At 34.5% G+C, this 20,505-nt stretch overlaps 1 protein-coding gene across 2 annotated transcripts in view; it reads right to left on the minus strand.

Moving 5' to 3' along the window:
• The window catches only part of LOC135848514 (very long chain fatty acid elongase 7-like), a 56,874-nt gene that overhangs the window by 29,933 nt on the left and 6,436 nt on the right, over positions 1-20,505 (minus strand). The window contains exons 1-2 of one of the 2 annotated variants that reach the window (XM_065368432.1): positions 10,186-10,200; positions 5,826-5,858 (exon numbers count right to left, since the gene is read on the minus strand). The gene's annotated coding sequence lies outside the window, so the exon portion shown is untranslated. Of the gene's footprint in view, positions 1-5,825; positions 5,859-10,185; positions 10,201-20,505 lie in introns of those variants that run through there. The other variant, XM_065368431.1, reaches the window with a different exon arrangement.

Consider the following 20,505-nt stretch of genomic DNA (forward strand, 5'->3'; position numbering starts at 1 on the left):
AATTTATAGGTATTTGTAATATTTTGCAATTTTTCCATTGCAAAATATGTACTTCGTTAGAGGCGTATTTCGCGTATTTTTAAAAACAAAAATCGTGACTTTTTTACGAGGAAAAAAAATATGCAAACTTTGAATAGGTAGTTAGGTACCTGGCTAAGACGACAGAATGATTATCAAGATGCGAATTTATTCTAAAAACCCATGTGAAAAAAAATCACTGAATTTACGAATGGTAATGCGAGCCGAATTAAATTTCAATTTAAACTCGTACGTATCTTATCGATCGATGAAATGTCGAACACTTACGTAATCGTAGCGAGGAAACAAATTTCCCAAAATTTTTACGTATCGATTCGTCTTTGAAAATACCTATCTCGATCGCGGAAACCGCGCGACAAGGACACCAGATTTTGAATTGAAATAAAAGAATAACGAGTAAATTTTTTAGCGACATAGATAGGTAAAAATTCGTCAACATTTGATCCCGAATGATGCACGATGTGTGATACACAACATGTATGTAATTTGGTAAACATGGAGTTATTTTCCCCAAACATGTAAAACGGATTAACCACATTGCGATCGACCTTCATTTTCCACACACCACGTCCATATTTTAGCTAATGAAAATCTACTCGATTGGAAATAACCATCGGAGTTGGCTGTTGGAGAGAGTTGGGACGATTAGGTTGGCGAAAAAACCAAAATAAAACCCAGCGTCCGGAGTCTACGAAGTGCTATAGCATTTGGAAGTAGGTTAATTGAGAGAAAGATGCAAACCAGACTGGATTCTTTGCACAAGTCTTCTACATACGTAGATGATATAGGTAGTACGAGCGTACAACAAATAAATTGCACTGGAGGAAGGGAAAAAAAAGCTGTCGAAATTTTCCATATCAATATACACGCGCGTTACATTAACAAAGTTGGTTTTTTAGCTTTTATAATATTACACGATGAAGTAATCGTGTGTGTGATTTCGCTGGTCATTATATCTACTTAACAGAAGCACGAGATTACTGACCTTGGTTCATCATCGCTAAAACAAATAGTAAGTGCCGCAGTCGTCGCCGTCGTCCAACAAGTCATAGTAATCCTTTTTTTTAAAATATATATTTATATCGCGGCCTTCGTTATTACGCGATCCTTCTTATAGTCGTGTGATATAATACGGTGTGAAATGGGTTCACAATTTCTACACTCTTTGTCTATTTATAGTTGAGTATATACGAATATAGAGAAGAAGGCAGGTAGAAGGTGGTAGAGGTACCTCACATACTGGTCAATTTTTTTCTCTCCTCATTCACGTTCAAGTTCAATGGAAAAATTTCATAAAACGAGATATTTTCGCTTTCACGAGAGATGCTACACGGACAGCAGAGAGTACTCGATACCGGTTCATTGTTTACGTAATTTTGGCTGCTATCCAATCCAAGGCCAAAGTCTGCCTTCAAAGTTTCAAACATTATTAATATGTACGATGTATCACGATGCAAAATATCAACAACTCGCGTAAACCATTCGACTTGTTGAACCATCTTGAAAATAATCTACGAGCCATACTGTACAACTGGCTAATATTCATGCAACAATTGACACTTTGACAGCCATACCAAACCACTTACGAGGGACCTGTACCTATAAGGATGAAACCTGAGATCCATACTCCATAGGCAACAGCTACCGAGCCAAATGATTTTTCCTCATTGAGCGAAAATTATTATAAACAGAATTTAATGATTAAAACGTGATTAACGCGTTTAAACGATCGTTTTAATGTAATTTTCATTAAATTTACGTTACGACTAGATGCTCTATTGGTTGATAATTTTTTTTAAACCGAAGTTTACATTGCTTCACGTGCCCTGGCTATGGAAATTTTGAGACGATCGTTGTTTATTATTCCAGACATGCGAAAAAATATGCTCGGTGTACTCGTATTTTAATAGTTTAATGTACTATATTTAGTATCTCTCCATTTTCGAATACCTGTAGATACGACACGAGTGGTGTAAACAAATTATGAGATTTTTTGAACTACAGGGAGGCGCCATTTCGTGGATTATCAATTACGAAGGAGTGTTCCGAAATTACTTGATGGGTTCTATTTTTGGATTGAGTTGAAGAAAATTTTTCGACTGTGTGATCTTACAAGGCGCGTGTACAATTTTTTTAAAATCAATTTTGACCTCGTAATTCTTCCCCTTCCTTCTCCACAAAGAAAAAAACTAATCAGTTTCAATTTCACGTCAAAAACACTGTGCTATTTTCGCATACCTATCGCAAAGAAAGGGTAGATAGATTCAAAAAAAGATTTTGAAAAAATTTCCCCACATGGTAGCAGAGCGTGGTTACAATCGATGGATCGCTTCAGAGTCAAAATTCATGTTCAACTAATCAAATTGCTTGAAAATTGCTTGAAAATAGTTGAAATATCATGAAAACTATGTACATTAGAAATGCTCCAAGTATCACAAATTCAACAAACTTTCACAGAAATATCACAAAAAAGCTTGAAATACAAAATAAAAGTATTCTGTAATTTGATGAAATATTATCAAAACGAGATGTAAATTTGCAAAAAATGTCATAAAATATTATACAAATTGTAAAGTCGGCATAAAAACTACTGAACTTTTTAAATAAAAATCGTGAAAAAGAACAAAATTGCTCAAAAATGTGTGGAAAACTTGATAAAAACAACAAAAAATTACTAAAAATTGATAAAATATAGCAAAATTTAAGAAAAATTCAGCAGCAATGCTTGAAATTGCAAAAAAAAAAGATTTTCAAAAATTCATTTCGAAATGGTAGCAGAGCGTGGTTACGATCTATGGATAACGTTATTTGAATTTAAGTGTATGTAAGTATGGAAAAACCTTTGGAGATGGAAAATTGTTTTCGAAACGGACACTTCCTCGCTCTCTCTTTGATCCCAATTTTTATGTCAATGCATAGATTTTTAAACACAAAAACAAAATAAATCCGGTTAAGCTTGAGTTGAAATTGTTTCATAAAAAATTAGAGACCCTTGACCCTTGTCTCACAGAGAGGGTATAAGAGTTTGAAAAAATTCAAGGATTTTTTTGACATGGTAGCAGAGCATGTTTACGATCTTTGAACTACATCATCAGAGTTCAAACTCATGTTCAGGAAGTCGAATCACTGCAATGCACAATCTTAACATCGTCATTATCAACGGAAAAGGGGAGGTACAAAAGTACCCCTCCCTTCTCTTTTCTTCCCAAAAAGTGAACTTTGATTCGAAAATTCTTCTTTAGCTGGGTAAAAAAAACAACAATAAGAATAAATTTCTTTGAGGATTTATTCCAGGAAGGAATAAGTTAAACATTATTATGAAATTCTGATCCTTTGTGTTGAAAATAATTTACAAAAATTTAAAAATTCACACCTTACCTCAAAAAGAAGAGTTCCAAAATTTTTTTCAAAAGACATACCTAGGTATTTTTTGAAATGATAGTAGAGCGTTGTTACAATCCATCCTACTCCAGACCAGATTCATCTTTAACAAGTTTTAAATGATCTCGACGCGATAACTGATATAACTTTTCATAAGTATCATAATTTTTTTTTTTTAATTTTCAATAGATTTTTAACAATTTTTTATCAACAATTTGAGCAAAAAAATTGATTTTGAAAATTTGAATTTGATTGGCGACTGCAAAATGTAAATTATTTTTTTGTAGTGATTTTTCCAGCGTTTTGAGACTCAATTTCGATATGAATAACCAAAAGGGTTTTTATGTGGCACAGTTTTTTAATTTTTAGGAGAGGGGGGAGGTAAGTCAAAAAAATCGATGACTTGAACCAATTCAGATGAATTCAAAAATCAACGTTTCATCAAATAACCTGTTGTTTTACGTTCTCTGAAGGTGGAAAATTTTGTCCCCTCATTTCCCCAAATGAATCACTTCCTTCTCCTGTCCTTTCTTACAAGATGAGGGTAAATCATAATTGGCCATGAAAAGAAATGCGTTGAGTTGATAAGCGTACAACCCTTCTAAATATGTAAAAATATACAAATTTGCTTCAAAGTTACTCACTTGAAAAAAATTTCAAGCATTTCGAATTTTTTTCACAAATAATGATTCATATGCTGAAAAAATCGCTTTAAAAAAACGTGCTCGGTCACGACAAATTTCACAATTTGCAACACAGATCAATTCGTCAAGTTTTTCCAATATGCAAAAAAAAACAATTTGCATCACATCACTACTACATATACCTATGCACGTGCACTGAAGTATCAGTAATGTCATTCATTTCATATGTACGAAATAGTATATTACTATATAGGAGGCGAAAGTGAACGTTTTCTGTCGAGTGCGAAGGGTGGCGGAACGAGCCGAAGGCGAGTTCCGCCATCGCACGAGACAGAAATGTTCACACTCGCCTCCTACATTGTAAGATATTTTTCTTGATATACGCTACGAAAGTAGAATATAAACGTTGAAATTCATATTTTCATAGGAAATTAGGAATTATTAAAAATAATATTAAACAGACAGAACTTTGATGATTGATTTGATGTGTTGTTCAAGATAATTGTAATCTTTTTGGTGTTTTTTTCGCTGTATTTCTGAAGTAAGTAAGTATGTATTTGTATCATGATGAAACGAAAACTTCGGCTGCGGAGATCAATTTGAAATGAAATAAAATAAGGATGACAGCTAGATTACTTATATCCTTTCATTTTATGAAGCTTTCTTCAGTTCAAGGCGAACTAATGTATGTACTTAGACTTACCTTATTCGAGTTTTTGTAGTTATACAATCTTTATCAATATCACAATACAAAACAATTCTTCCCTACGTCTTATTCTTGAAAGAATTATGTATGTTGGAGAAATTTTCAATGCAACATCCGAAGTCTTCGTTTCACCCATGATACATACAATTAGCTATCGATCTTCACAAACAATGAATTGGTTAAATCAAATGAACTCGATCACCGCATAAAATAAGTTTGAAGTAATTTCAAATAAAGCAAAAAGAACACGGAAACGAATAATTATCACGAACAACACACTAATTAATCATAATGGGTGTTATATTTAGATTATTTAGACAAATTTTTTCAATTCAACATCCGAAGTCTTCGTTTCACCCATGATACATACAATTAGCTATCGATCTTCACAAACAATGAATTGGTTAAATCAAATGAACTCGATCACCAATAAAGCAAAAAGAACACGGAAAAGAATAATTATTACGAATAACACACTAATTAATCATAATGGGTGTTATATTTAGATTATTTAGACAAATTTCGAGTCTGAGTGAGTGAGAAGTCTGTGTTACGTACTACTCGCCACTCCGTTTCTCGATAAAACTGATAACGTTCGTTTTCGTACTCGATGTACTCCTACTTGATGCGTTCGTGCGTTCTTTTCATCTCAGTGAGACGAAAAAGCGTTCTTTTCGTCTCACTGAGATGAAAAGAAACAGTCGCGTAATATCAATGAGTTTCGCACGTTATCGAACGACAGATATTCTACAGTTTCGTAGCGTGTATCAAGAAAAAAAATTAAAAACTGTTTTCCGATCAAATAAACGCAGGTGCCATTACCTATACGTATGTAACTAACATGCACCTACTTGTACAATTTTCACACAAAATAACGGTACCTATAATTCGTAGTTTATAAATCTTAGCTCATGTATATCAACAATGAAACTCATCGCGCTTACGCGCTACTCGATAATCAAATTCAAACGCCCTTGGTACGTATTTGGTAGCACAAATGTACAAATTACTCGAACATATTACCATTGTAAATAAGTAAAAAAAAAATAACTCACCAGTAGCAGTATTTGAGAATTTCCAATTTGGACCTGAAACAACCAGGAAGAAAATGTTATTAAATTCCTTATGTAACAAAATTCCAACTGCAGATGAAGTGATGGAGATGAAAATTAGTTGAAAAATTATACAATTACGTAACAATCGCAGCGACATCGATCACTTGTACGTAACGTGGAGATTCAAAAGTGGTAGAAGAAGGGGTATAAATTTAAGTCGCGCCAAAGGTCATTACCTACATTAATGGTTCCAACGTACAAACATACAATGTTTCAATTATTTCAAGGCGATAGTGCTTACGAATTTGCCATATTCGCAGGTCATGTATTTAGATTACGAATAAGAGAAAATCGTGATTCACAGCAGCGAGGGACACGTGAGAACATTCGAAGCATATTAAATACTCGTTTGGGTAGATGATGGTACACCTGTGCTGTGGTATAGCAGAACCTATCGCATCAACATCCCATAGTAAATCTACGATAGGTAATTGTCTCCATAAATTAGCGAAATTTCTTCTTTTTTTGTCGTCGCATCGACGTCGACTTGCAGTTCTTCTAGGTGGGTACTGGGCACCATGACCTTTACGTAAAAGTTTACGTATACTCGAAGACGGAACCGTTCGATATGAGATTTATTTACAAACAAATGATGATCAGATCATAATACGTCGTGTCATCAGCCCAATTGACGTACGTAAAGATTAGAGAAAAATTTATTAGCCTACTGTACTTGGCAGATGTAAATTTTCATCTTTATCCGTTGCTCGGCAGTTGGCTTAGCTACTACAACTTATATGCGTGTATTGTGCCGTACAGTTACATAAACCGGTTTTAAACGATCATCATTTGAAATTGAGTCAATGTTAAACGGCAGACTAATAAAATATCACTCGCATGGGTGGATAGGATTAATTTTGCATTCTTGGCGAAAAACAATTACAGTTATGGAATGTAACGCTGCTTCTGCGTATTTCCCAGAATTTTTTTTGTTTTTTTTTTTTTCGTTTCTTTTAGATAGGTACATAATATGAAAATTAATTTGTAGTTAGCCGTCATGTTATTTATGTTTACGATGATTACCAACGGGAACTATATCTACGTCGAAGTATAAAATACATTTTCCAAAATAGTTGAAAACAAATTACGTGTACACCTACATGATCCTTGAAATTTTAGTAGACAAAAAAGAAAAAAATCTAATCAAAAAATCAAAATTTGAAAAAATTCTCGTTTCTACTCCTAAAGTTGTTCTAAGAATCTTGTATTCGTATTCAGCGAGCTGAACTGCCTTGAAATGCTCTTTTTCGGAATTTAGCCCAATTTTTCAAAATTCAACTGTTGACTAAATTTTTTAAGAAAACACATTTCATGGTGAAAACTGAAAAAACGGAAAATTGGGATAATTTTACTCCCTGAATCCAAATATCGAAGTGAAAAAAAATATCGACCAAATGGGGTCATCCCTAGGGCGAAAAATGCTGTCGAAACAAATTTTTCAAATCATTTTTATAGGTATAGGTTCAACAGTGGCTTAGGTTCCATTACCATATTTACTCCAAAAGTGCTAAAATTGGTATGAATAATGTGAAGAATATGTTTAGGAATATTGGCAAAAAATTTAGACAGGGTGTCCGCCATTTTTGGCAAATCATTTTCCCTGACTTTTCCAGGTTTTCCAGACCAATTTTCTATATACTTTATAGATACCTCATACTTTAATTTTTTCAAAAGTTTCTCTTCTAACTGGATACTTTTTCGGGTATAAAAAACAGCTAAACTTTGATTATTAACTGCTAGGGCGAAAGCCTCTTAAAATTTGTATTTCGAGAAAAACGAGTTTTTTTTAATGTGAGGACGAGTACCTAGTTTATTTTTTGGCTTTAAAAATTTTAGAATTTTGAATGATGGTTTTTTTGAAGAAAATTAAACAGAATAGACCCAAGGAAGGACGAAAGCTCTTGTAAATTTGTACTTCTAGAGTCATAAAAACGATGTTTTTTTTTCTGAGGAGTTCATTTTTTGGCTTCAAAACTTGATTTTTATAATCTAGAAATCTTCATATCATTCTGGAAAAAGAAAAGAAAACAAGCCCGAGCCAAACGAGGGCAAAAGCTTTCGAAAATTTGTGTTTCGAGATGTAAAAAATAATGTTTTCCTTTCATCACAAGCCCTTATCCAAAATTTACAATTAATCCCCTGACTTTTCCAAATCGTCCAAATTCCCTGACTTTTCTAGTTTTTCCAGGAGAGTGGACGCCCTGTTTAGAATCAATTTTTAAATTGCAGTTCAAAAAAAATGAAAATTCATCGGTTAGCATTTGTCCTGGAAAGTGGAAACCTTCGCTTATATGCCAAATTTCGTACCATTTGACCGAAAAGTGCTCAAGATGAGGTTTACGAGGTGTGAAAATTATATTTTTTGCGGTTACAACATTCTAGAGGGATGACAGATTGAGAGGCTCTAAAATGATCTTTTATCGCCAAAAATTGGAGACAGCAAAAAAAAAAATTGAAAAAATTGGCCGAGTCCGATTCAGTAATCTTGTCCTGCTATGATCTTGATTCATCATAATTAAACCAATTCATTAATTGAAAGGCACAGTGCAGATAGTTTGTTATAGAAAACTGTACTTCGATAACTTTATAAAACAGCCTCACAAGTTCCTATCTAATTATTCGCCAGAATAATTTGCATTGTTACTCGTACATTCTGTTGAGATTATCTCTCAAATTATTACGAGATAAGATACTCGTATACTAGAAAACTCGTCAGCATCGCACTCGTATCATTTTGCAAAAAATGTTCGTTCATTAATAGGTCTTCGCCGCATAATTTTCGGCACCTACCTACTTATACAATCGACGAGTCGAATCAATTAAGAGCACTTGTCCTTACACTACCGATATTAATCAAACAATCGTGAATTATACAACGATCAAAATAGCCATTCGTCTTTGCAGATCGTTTCGCTACGCGTAGCTGTAGGTTAGGCACTTAGATATATTCATCAAGTTTCAGGTCACTACCTAGTTACTTACTTAGTTTGTACTACACGGGCTGTTGACTTATATAAAATTTTATAATGTATCGCATTAGGTCAGCGACGCCACTAATTTTTCATTTTGTCATCTTACGTAACAAATTGAAGAAAATTTTAATACTGTGTTATTGTATTTGAAATTTTTCACGATTCGGTGTCATTTGTCATTTCATATCAGACAAAATTGAAGGGCTCGAGCTCATACTCTGAGATTTGAGATCAGTTTTCAACATCTTTGAATCATCCATCGTTCTTCATCTTCAGCCCTTCCTACAGATGTACTAAAATTGAATCGAATCCTGCCTCTACATCCGTAATTAAAATTATTCGCACTCGCATCCGATGACCAAAACACATAATTTTCAAGGCTCACAGAAACCGTATCATAATAAAATCCATATTATAGACTACCTCTACTTATTTCGTGGGTTCTAACATGCCACTTGCGTCATACGAGTACAATTAATGAATCTTCGAAGGTCCTGCCGACAAGGGAAAAAAGAGATCCCAAAAAGGTATTACTTCCACGCACCCGAAAAAAATCAGGAAGTACTCGTATACTTGACCACTTGACCAGTATAAGGATTCTCGCCCAAATTACGAGCTGATATGGTATTTTGGCAGGTATCCTAATCCGTTATTTGTCAAACTGAAAATATTAGAACGAATTTATGATGGGTGTACCTTTTGCCAAATTTCTATCATTTTTGCTATCCTGACTGCATAATTCTATTATAATATGCGTGGAAGTATATCTCCAGACTACAAATAAGCTGTAGACATGCGGTGCTATAATCTTGAGGCTGTTCCGGTCAGATCGATGCAGATTCCACTAACAGTATAAGGTATACATTCATCTGGAAACAGAGACTGGGTGCAAATAAAAGTAGCTCACCTTCGCCAAAAAAATATATCACCGTAGAAAACCAGAGCTTCGACGAGATGCAATTAATTACCTATATATTCGTATAGGTAGGTATCTCGACTATAAGATTGTAGGTACACAATATTGACCTTCGTATCGACTATTGAGCTACCCCATAACAATCTGTAAAACCATTCACTCGTCTTATATACAGAGAGGCGAAGTGATGGAAAATTTACACAAGTCCTTAACATATTTGCCTGCATTTATATCAGATCTCTTTCTCACTGCCTAGCACGTGTGTTAGGCCATTAAACTTTTTGCAAAAAATAACAATTTTAGTATGATTGCGTTGAAAACTTGTATGGCCTGCGGTTTTATATACCTACAATTGTCGTAGTAGGCAGTAGGTATACCTGCAGCGAACGATCAGATATGTACTTATACCTACATTATAAAAATTATGTCTTTCATGTACATTTAAAAAAACTCATCCTCGAGACAACGTAGGTAGGTATCAATTTTTACGTAATCGTGTCAGTATAAAATGCAATGAAAACCTCGCGTGGCTTAAACGTGTAGTGAAAAAATTCACACGTTTAACATTTTTAGCGACGCATAACGAGAGTATCTTCTATTTTACTGGAGAATAGGAAAATTTTTTCGTCTGCAATTAATGGTTTAATTACTCGATATAAACGCGGAGCTTAATCTCGTTAACCTTAACCCGATTACAAGTATTTCCCATATAGGCGGCTGTCTCTCAGTATTTTATACACATTTTTATAAATACACACTACACAGCCGAGAATAAAAAATTTTAAAAATGACATTATCTACCTATGCAGAGTAAAAAGAGAATTTTAAAATCAACGTAAGGATATCTCTTCTTCGACAATAGGTTTGAATTTTCCAGCTATACAGCAGAAGGAAAATTTTCATTAGACCTCGATTAAAAACTTCCTCATAAAGGCCTAACCCTCGATAACACTTTACATGTTCACATCACTGTCATCGAAACCTGTAAAAATTACAGGTGTTAGTGAAGCATTAAATCGAGTACACTGTGTTTTTTTAATCAGGAATTTTTCCCTCTTTGTATATTACCATTGCATCTATTTTATTTTTCAAAGAACAAAAAATATGTAGCTTAGGTATTAGGTAAGGCTCACCGAGTCACCGTACAAGTGATTTTTTTCCCCAAGTGGTATCCGGTTTGAGAATTTTTGTGTTTAATTAACTCAGCTTCGAGGTATTTTTCCATCATCTCGAGTAAAATAATCGTTATTTTGATGATTTACCTACCTACCTAGGTACTATAAAGTAAACAACTGCACGTGCACTGTATCTCAGTATCTGTTTGTCATTATTATTATTATTGCAGTAAACGTGAAAATATAAAGAACCGACGTTGAGATGGATTTGAATGCAATTTGAAACCTGAGCGAATTATTTCAAAATCCAAATAAATATTATCAATTATCTCGTTCGTCTTGTAATATTTTTTCATAATTTTAACCTTGAAAATTGTACTGCGATTCAGGTACCTACCTAACCCATGGAAACAATATGATTCTATAGAAATAATTTGAACTGTTGTGGGTAGGTTCATTGGCATCGACGCTAATGCTAATGGCATATAATTCTATGATGATTCGCACACCAAATTGTAGTACTTATTGGGATGATAATAAACACATGATTAAATTCGCGAATAATGATAAGTCTTACTGCGCGGATTACCTACCTATTAGATTAATGTTTGCAATCAGAGAGTATGTGGGATTTTTAAAAAATCATAGAAATTGATAAATCAAGTGAGAAAAAACCCTATATTATTCAAAAAGCAGAATATACTTTTTAAAAAAATAGATGAAATGAAAAGAATTTTTGAAAAAAGAAGCCAATTTTTCATTTTAGATTCATTTCTTATCTGGCCATAAAAAGCTATGAAAAACTTGTGGACAAAATTTCAAAGTGCTTTTACTTCTCTGTACTTTTTTCATAGTACCTACATATAATAATAATTGTAAGATATGTACTTTTCTACAATACTAAATGGGGCTTTTTTCTACATCTTTTTTTTTTTTTAGAAAAAATCATTAAACCTTGGATGTATTTTCAAACAACCGTTTCAATTTCCTTCCTTAGAAACATTAAATCGACGTTTTCAAAAGCCCAATAAAGCACAGGTTGTTCGGATTTTTCTTTTCCTTTTTTTAAATTTTCAAAAAATTACCAAAAATCCAAACATGAACTCTGCAGGCACCCGAAGACACTAAATGGATCTGTTCAACATCTACTTTGACGACATGATTAAAGAATAGCTGAAAAACCAAGCCAAAAAGGCTAGACATCAATGATACCCATGTCAATACCCTGCTATTTGCCGATGATCAGGTGGTCTTTGCTGACAATGAAGATGACTTGCAGAGAGTGATGTACAACCTTCAGAAAGTAGCAGATAAATACGGAATGAGAATCTCATCGTCAAAAACAAAGGTGATGGCCTTTGAGGGGAAATAGCCAATACGCTGTAAAATTGTTGTAAATGGACCAGGGTTGCGGAACGATAAAACAAAACGGTATTGGTACGTGGTATTGGTATTTCAAATATGGTGGCTAAAACGGTATTGGTTTTTCAGTTTTCATCAATTTCTACCTCAAAATTTCGGTTTTCGGTATCGGTTTTTCCAATTTTTGTGAATTTTATTTCGGTTTTCGGTTTCGGTATTGGTATTTTATCACTCAAAAATCAAGCTAATTACAGAACACTTTGGCTTAAAATTCAGAAATTGAGAGAGTAGTAGTATAAAAGTTGAAATGAGAATGAAATGAGAGGAAAATCAACAAAGAAAAGCGATCATTGAAATGAATTAACTCATTTTGTTTGATGTTGGAATTGTTTCATTTGCAGAAATACGCAAAAATGAGTACCAAAATACAGATTTTAAAATAATTTCGGTATTGGTTTTCGGTATTTTGTACCGATTTTGAAATTATATTGGTATTTTCTAAATCGGTTTTTCATTTGTCAACTTATTGGTATCGGTTTTCGGTTTTTTCAAATTTTTTTCAAAAATTAGGCGGTTTTGCCGGTATTGGTTTTTCGGTATCGGCATCGTTCCGCAACCCTGAAATGGACTGCCAGAGGAACAAGTCAGAAGCTTTAAGACTATTCTCTACAAAACGCGTTCTGTAAGATTTTTTGATGAAAAATGGTCAACTTTGGGCGGGGATTGTGCCAAAACTATTGAACGGATTTTTCTGGGGTTTTATTTATTTTGCTCAAAATACATTCAAAAGCGAGGGTATGTCGAGATATTTTTGATTTAGGACATTTAATGGTTATAATGGGGAATTGAATGGTGGTACTTTAGATGCTCACGTACCTTATAAAAAAGCAAAATTAGAAAATATGGCGACATACCCTCAATTCCATAGATGAAATATCAGTATTGGTGAAAAAAAATTGGAAGAATTTTGAAAATTCATGGAGAAATCCCCGTCTGAAGTTTAGATGGGAGCGAGCTGCGGGACATAAGCATTAAGCACGACTAAATTCATTCACTCCATTACACGCAGTCTTATGAACGAACGGTGAAAATAACGAACAAATCAGCTTCATATTTTGACCGGTTATCGAATTAGAACGCTCTCTGTAGAGTACCCTTAAATACATACAAGTATCTTGGGTGTGAGCTATCTTATGAAGGAGAGGTCGATGCACAACTTAAGATCAACAAATTCCTGAGAGTAAGTGAGGTGATAAACCGAGCCATCCCCCATCCCTTGAAGAAAAGACAGAACTGAAACTCGAATAAGAATCTGCAACACAGTGGCAAGACCAATGCTACCGTATGGAAGTGAAACATGGATGATGAGAAAGGATATAACAAATAGAGTAACCACAGCAGAAATGAGATTCATGCGAGCCACAGCAGTATATGTATACAAGACACGATAGGAAAAAGAATGAAGACATCCTGAAGGAGCTAGGAGCAGAGTGAATCATTGGACAGATGAAAGATTACAGAAAGAAATGGCAAAGATACATTGATAGAATGCCTGACGAATGGTCCCCTAGAAAAGTCGAAGAATACACTCCAACTGGCAGGAGGAGCAGATGAAGACTGAAGAAAAAACTTGATGACACATCAGCAAGCAATTCTTTTACCACAGTTTCCCAGACAGGCTGAACAGCTCACAGAGTCAAAGTTCAATGATGATGATGATAGATCTATAATCTAATCATGATAAGATAGGAAAAATCTAGTGCAATTCGTTAATTTAAAAAGTCTCATTTTTTAATTCTGGAATTTATTCGTCGATTTAAAAAGCTCCAATCTAAAATTCCGAAGGGGTTTCATAAGCTCATGCTACGAATATAGGTATCTAGAAACGAATTCTAGAGCAAATAGAAATGGCTGAGAGCAAGAATCCTGTGGTGCTTGTTAAAATGATTGTATTACAACATCTAACAAGGGAGGTGCCCCAGGTGACATGCACCGATTTAAATGATTCTTGCACCATTGGATAGAGGACATCGAACATAGTCTACCACAAAATTTTCAGCTGCTGAAGTCGATATTTCGATTTTTCAGAGCAATTTTTCGATTTTCACATAGCAATTTTGAAAAATTGGCCAAGAATAGTCGGCGGAGGTCGCATACCGAAACCTTCAATATTATTTAGGCATTTCAATACATATGATGAGACTAGCCCACGGTGAAATTTTCAGCTGCTGAAGTTGATATTTGAGACCTCCAGGGCGATTTTGAAAAATTGGGCAAAAATGGTCGGCGGAGGTCGCATACCGAAACCTTCAATATTATTTGGGCATTTCAATACATATGATGAGACCAGCCCACGGTGAAATTTTCAGCTGCTGAAGTTGATATTTGAGACCTCCAGGGCGATTTTTTGATTTTCACATTGCAATTTGGAAAAATTGGCCAAAAATAGTCGGCTGAGGTCGCATACCAAAACCTTCCATATTATTTGGGCATTTCAATACTTATGATAAGACTAGCCCACCGTGAAATTTTCAGCTGCTGAAGTTGATATTTGAGCCCTGCAGGGCGATTTTTTGATATTCACGTTGTAATTTTGAAAAATTGGCCAAAAATAGTCGGCGGAGGTCGCATACCGAAACCTTCCATATTATTTGGGCATTTCAATACTTATGATAAGACTAGCCCACCGTGAAATTTTCAGCTGCTGAAGTTGATACTTGAGCCCTCCAGGGCGATTTTTTGATTTTCACATTGCAATTTTGAAAAATTGGCCAAAAATAGTCGGCGGAGGTCGCATACCGAAACCTTCCATATTATTAGGGCATTTCAATACTTATGATAAGACTAGCCCACCGTGAAATTTTCAGCTGCTGAAGTTGATATTTGAGCCCTCCAGGGCGATTTTTTGATTTTCACATTGCAATTTTGAAAAATTGGCCAAAAATAGTCGGCGGAGGTCGCATACCGAAACCTTCAATATTATTTGAGCATTTCAATACATATGATAAGACTAGCCCACCGTGAAATTTTCAGCTGCTGAAGTTGATATTTGACTCTTCCAGGGCGATTTTTCTATTGTCACAATTGCTATGTGAAAATCGAAAAATTGCTCTGAAAAATCGAAATATCAACTTCAGCAGCTGAAAATTCTGTGGTAGACTATGTTCGATGTCCTCTATCTAATGGTGCAAGAATCATTAAAATCGGTGCATGTCACCTGGGGCACCTCCCTTGTAAGTATAGCCTATTAATTTGTTCATCGATGAGTAGTGTAATATTGATTGACATGACAGCTGATTAACGAAAGGTTGAAGAATGAGATGATCTTCAGTTTAATTGATTTATTAGGTAGTTGATTTGAAAAGAAGTGGCAGTAATGGTGAAGATTAGATGGATTTGTACTCATGTTGATTGATTTATTTGCTGATTAAGTTATCGATTGATTTGATGTTCTCGTATTTCAAGATCTGAAAAAAGCCAACAAGGGAACCATTTGAGGTGTCTGCCTTCAATTTGAACGGAAATTCGATTTTTGGAAAGAGCATGGTCTGAAACCGCCACAACTGAAATTTCAGCTTGCCCAAATTAATTAACGAGGATTTCCTGAAATTGATTTTTTTTTCTTTTTTAAAAGCACTTTTTCAGTAAAAGTGATGAAAATCTGTTCTGGAGCTGACATCTCTGCTATGTAATAAATCGAATTACATCATTTCCAGCCATTCTGGGGCCTCCAGCGAAATTTTCGATTTTTTTCTACAAGGATTTGAATTTCTCTAGAATGAGCGAAAATTAATCTGGGCAATTAAAAATACTGTTTTGGCTTACTCTCGACCTGTTCAATGAGTTCATTCATCACCAGGCCGATTTCCAGGAAAAAAACTCGAATTTTACTATTTCCGGGCCATTCTAGAGCCTCCAGCACAATTTTCAATTTTTCCAGAATTTTGGAATTTCTTCAAAATATGTAGAAATTGAACCGACGACGAGCTAAAAATCGAATTGTGGCTTATTTTCGACCTGTTCGAAGAGTTTTCCACAATCGAGGCGATTTTCGGGCAGATACTTGAGTGTATTTCGAGATGTTCAACAGGAAATCGTCTCAATTGCGGATGAACTCGTTCATCAGGCCGAAAATGAACTAGAATTCGATTTTCAGCTTCCCTGATCAATTTCCCCACCCCTTGAAGAAAAATTCTAAACTCCTTCACTTTACAAATTTTAGTTCACATCCTTCTAAGCTAATTAAAAATTGAGCAAAGATAACTTCTTATTGCACTATTTGCACCACATCGATCATACAATAGTTTACAATACTCATCGTCATAAGCTTACCAAATCAGCCCACTTTGCCAACCGTTGCGGTCGCCTATACCTATACGTCCAAACAATATCGTTCATTTACCGCGTGTTCGATAAGTTAATCATCGCCACGCTGACTCAAAACCCGCGGCTATTATAGGCCCGGACAAAAAAATATATATAGAAGAAATTAAAAAGTCATTAAGGTTACACAGAGACGCGAGTCGCGAGCATAATAGGTACGATGCAAATACTAGGTACACACGGGCTATAGTACCTACACTCGTATTTACCAAGGTGTTCATCGGTATATCGGTGCTTTAAAAGCCATAGTCTCCGGTACACACGCTCGCAGCCTCTTATATAATCGCCACTTGTGCGATGTTAATTTTCATTGCCTCTCTGAAGACTTTCGTTTTAAACGTTGAATTGACGTAATTGCTAATGGGCTCAGATTATCGAACTTCTACAGCAGATAAACAATTGTCCACACGTTATAAATTAGGTGCACCTCTGCGCCGGCTGCTGGTCTCTGAAGTCGCCGAATTATCGAAGCATACTCGTGTATTTATTTAATACGCGTACAAGATCGATCTGATTTGATTATTTCATAACCTGCACAACGTCGTCGTACAGTCCAGTTGGCTGGCCTCTCTCGCGGGTGCTTTTTTTCCTCCTCCGGTCTCGAGGGCATTGAGAGAGAAAAAATTTGTCACGGTTACGAGAAAATCGTCATTACGTAAATTACCTATCCTAAATCGTCTTGCGGTACATAAGTACATAAACAAACATGGACTATGAATCATAATGGTCTCGAAACCGAAAAATCTTGGAAAATTTTTTCCTTAATAGTTTGCATTTGAACACGTGTACCTCTCCGTTCCCGTAGAGCAAGGTGCGCTAACGTTAAAGGTTTCTATGAATCAATACCCTATGTACCTACGTATAGGTGGTACCCAATCTCACTCATACGTAATGTAATCTTCATCTCAATACTCAATCAGCTAATCACCTTCGTATGCGCAAATCAAAAACCTTGAAGTGAATTTTTTTCGTTTTCAACTCTCATCATAATATTATGCATACATTTTACACCTGGTGATACTCACTCAGGTACACACGGTGCAATTTATGCATCGCCACAACAGAACAGAATGCCATGCCGCTTCTATTACTCGGTCATTAACAATATTTAATAATTTTATTACGTGGTTGCGACGTGCGTAACCTTTCGGTTTGTTGCGGTGCACGAGACGCTCAGGCTCGGCTTCTTTTTTATACATATACGTTCCAGAATATAGCTTTGACATTGTTTACGTAATATCATCGTGCATACTCTTTACTCGTCCATCCATTCGCCGACGACCATTAAACCGCGATAGCTATGTACAAGAATAGAACTTCAGGTACAGTAGCTTATATTTTTTCATTCGATGGATTAATCGTATCCAGGCGACACGTGGTGATGACAGTACTGAGTAAAATTCCATTTCATGGATGCATAAAAGGAGCTGGTGAGTGAAAGGTCTCGCTTCAAAAAAGCAAAAGCTCTACATGTACTATCGTTTTTTGGTCGAAATTTAGATTAAAGGTCAATGAATTAAACTACCAAGATAATTCATTAGGTATGTAAATCAAGATTGACGATTGATAATAAGTATCTTCGCAAAAAGTCATCAAATCGTTCTGAAAAATTCCTCACAAGTTCACAACAATTTAGAACCATTTTCTCGACATCTCACCAAAAAGTCACGAAATTCCACTAGTAAAGATCCTCCTGATTATCACTCAAGATAATCATGAAAATTAATCTTGATTGTTTCTATCATTTTTGGATTATAAAGTTCAATGAATCATACTGACTCGCTATTTACAATGCAATCTGATGGAGCTGAAATTGGGCTCACGAAAACAGCATGTCGTCAAAGCTTCAGAACCAAATTTGGAGCTGTCAGAATTTTTTTAACGATTTTTGGTGAATGTTTGAAAATAACGTAAATACCTCAATACATAATATGTATCATTAATTTTCTACAAAAAAGTAGTAAATTACAGAACTTGTACTAAATATTTTTTCCCAACAAAAGTAACTTTTAGTAAGCAAAAAAGCAACAAAATGTGAGAAAACATTTTGATGTAGAAAAAAAATGACCAAAAAACCTGGTATTCAACACCTTTGAACTTTCTGGTAAAACAAACCAAAAGTTTTTGGCAATCTTTGGCAATAAAACGAGAATTTTTTCAATTTCCGCAGTAAAAACATTTTTTTTGCAAAAGCGGAATTTCGCAGAGTTTAAAAAAAAGGAAGGGCCCTTCCGCAATTTTTGGCAAACAAAAACAACGTCTTGGACAATTTTTAAAAGAAAATGGAACTTTTCGGAATTTTTTGTAAAAAAAATACACAATTTTAAGCCATTTTTCTAAAAAACAAAATTTTTAAACAATTTTTGAAAAAGCTGGGACATTTCTTGGGCGAAAAGGCAAGATTTAGCAAAAGGAAGGGCTTTTTGGAAATTTCTGTCAAAAAAACATGATTTTGGGCAATTTGTCGAAAAAAGTGAGATCTTTTTTGTAATTTTTTGCAAAAAGTTACAATTTTCGGCCATTTTGCTAAAAATAAATTTTTATTTTGACAATTTTAGTGAAAAGCAGACCTTTCTGGAATTAAGCATTAGCAAAAAAGTGATTTCCGGCAAAAAAAAAAAAAAAACGAGACTCGGGTTATTCTTAGGGAAAACCGTAAAATTCCTGTCAAAAGACTAAAAATTTTAGCAAAAGCTGAACTTTATTTTTTCGATTTTGTTGACGGAAAAGCGAGACTTTTTGCAACTTTTTGATCAAGTAAAAACAAATCTTTTGAGTAACTTTTTTTAAAAAAGTGAACATTTTTCGCAATCTTGCTGAAAAGGAAGATTTTTAAGGATTTTTGGCAAATACCAAAGCTTTGAAAATTTTTGCAAAGAGCACGCACTTTTGGAAAACCATGGACTTTTTTATACTTTTTGGTAAAAACACAAAACAAACATATTATTTTTAGCAAAAAAGCGAGACTTTTGAGAAATTTTAGAAAAAAGTGAAACTTTTCATTAAAAAAAAAATATACCCACGACCAGGGCTTTTTTTGTGGGGAACGCGGGAAAACGAAGTCCCCCAAAGAAAAGTTCAAAAATATCGAAAAATTGCCATAAAACTAAAAAAAATAAAATGATTTGAAAAAAAAAATTTGGTAACTTTTTCAAAAAAAAAAATTTTAGGTCAAAATTGTCCAAAAATATACCTACAAAATATATCAAGGTTGCCACATTGCAATTTTTGAATTATAAGGAATATTATCACTTGAAGAGCCCAAGAAAAGTGATCAACATTTTTTATTTCTAAAAGCTTATCATTTCCAAAAGTATTTTTTAAAACAATAAACAAAATTTAGGTACTTTTATTTTTTTCTCAAAACACAGTTGAAGGGGGGATGAAAATTAGGGACTTGCAACTTCAATACGATACTTCTTCCTCGATTTTTTGGCGAAAATATAAAAATTTTTGGTGATTTCTGGCTAAAAAGAGATGCTGTAGAGTAATTTTTAGTGACACTTTTTAGCACTTTTTGTTAGGAAGAAAACGAAATCTTTTGGAAATTTTTACAAAAGGCGAAATTTTTGCCATTTTTTGAGGAAGATGAGACTTTGACAATTTTAACAAAAAGCAAGGCTTTTTTGCTGAAAAAGCAGTGTAGCCGGTTGAAAAAAAATAAAAAAGCGTATAGCCTACTAGTACTTCAGTAAATCATTAATTTATTAAGAACTATGTTCAGCAATTAACACGTTGAAAAGGTATTCAAAAGTTATGTTTTTCTCTTTTGAAGTTTTGAAACTGCACCACAATCTACCTATTTGTACCCAAGGTCTTCGTTCAAGCAAACGCCTTTGAACAAATACGTCGCAGATATAATAATTACTCGT

Source organism: Planococcus citri, chromosome 5, assembly GCF_950023065.1.
Source record: "Planococcus citri chromosome 5, ihPlaCitr1.1, whole genome shotgun sequence".
Classification (NCBI taxonomy): Eukaryota; Metazoa; Arthropoda; class Insecta; order Hemiptera; family Pseudococcidae; genus Planococcus; species Planococcus citri.